The sequence below is a fragment of the Telmatherina bonti genome (genome assembly GCF_933228915.1).
Source record: "Telmatherina bonti genome assembly, chromosome: 4".
Taxonomy (NCBI): Eukaryota; Metazoa; Chordata; class Actinopteri; order Atheriniformes; family Telmatherinidae; genus Telmatherina; species Telmatherina bonti.
In genome coordinates, this window is record NC_136622.1 from 25,889,703 (window position 1) to 25,891,307 (window position 1,605).

Consider the following 1,605-nt stretch of genomic DNA (forward strand, 5'->3'; position numbering starts at 1 on the left):
ACTACTTTAGAAAATATCAAGGCTTATGTAGGTTTCTTTCTTTCCATCATGTGGTTTCTAAGTGTGATATTTTTCCTTTTTTTTTTTTGTTTACCAAATCTTTCTTCTTGTATTCTTATATTTAGTTATTAGGGATTTTCCACAAAAAAAAAACAAAAAAAAAAACCCAAATACAAAACGTTTGTCTTGTTTTCTACTGCATTGTTGAATTATGCAAATCAGGGACCAATTGGAAGTGTAGCTACTGAATGTCATTCCACCTACCATCCCCGAAGGACAGGGGTCTCTCTCCTTGAAGGTGTTAAGGGAACCAGTCAAATTCTGCAAAAAAAAAAAAAAAAAAAAAAAACTGGTGTTAGCCTAAGTATGGAGTTATTTAAAACATTATGTTCGTTTATAGTTTAAGAAACAGACACGAGCTTTGCTTGCACAGCAAACACTGGAGGGCAGTCTATCACAAATATTTTAAAAAAAATACCCTCCTTCTGTTTAATGCCAGCTGCAACAGGATGTAAAACGGCTTATAAGATATAAAAATTAAATAAAAATATATTTCCTGCAGCACACAGTCTTTTGCTTAACGATGTGATCACAGCCTACCAGATTCTGCAGCTCAACAAGGATGACTCCTCTGTAGGTCCCCAGTATTTCCTTGTAATTACACCTCCGTTTACCGCACGAGTTGGCCAACAAGAGAACCACCAGGACATTACGGAGCAGAGTGCCGGTCACACACTGCATGGAACAGACAAGTGTGAATATACAGATCATAGAGTTTATGCAGTCTTAATTCTTCGTGGCGTAACTTGCAGTAATTTCTCCAAATCAGCTAACCTGCTGCGTAAATTACGCACCGTCGCACTTACCATTTATCATGTCTTTCAGCCGGATCCTCAGAGAAGTAAAACCATCTCTGTCGGTGACTGAAAGATCCAGTGAATTAGTCCTGATCCGACTGTGCTCATTGTAAACAAATCGGCTTTTTTCCCCCTTTAATATTTCTGTACTTCCTCTGGAGCAGAGGTTAAAGTTGCGGCGGCGACACGTCCGACGTGGTGCTCTGTTGTTTCCACCATAACCAGCGTGACAGCTGCTCCGATTTCCTTTCCGTCATGGACTGCTGGCGCTGGGCTTAAGATTTCACCAAACTCCAGTCCGATCAAGCCCAATAAACTTCTGAAATCACTCACTTTCCATCATCCTTTCGGTTTAAGTTGGAACAGGGGATACCAGAGGAAGTGTAATTTATTCAAGCATTGGTGTTCAGCACTACTGAAAACTTCCAAGTTTACACTCTCCCTGGGTGGCTTAAGTGGGAAGGAACTTGAACGCTTTGCAAAAGCCTACAGAAAACCTCTGAAGTTGTGCTAGAGGTTAATAATGATGCACAGCGATCTTGACTTTCAGCAAAAAAATAGAAGAAAAAAAAAAAAAAGAAAAGGGAAAAAATGACCAAAGCAGAGAATCACGGAAACCATTGGAGGACTGGTTGAACCCAAAGGTCTGGGAAAAACCCTTTCCAACAAAGAAAGGAACTGTGGACTGATATTAGGTTTGACATTTGAATCACAATACCCGTTTTTAGTGGCATGGTTTTGGAAAAAA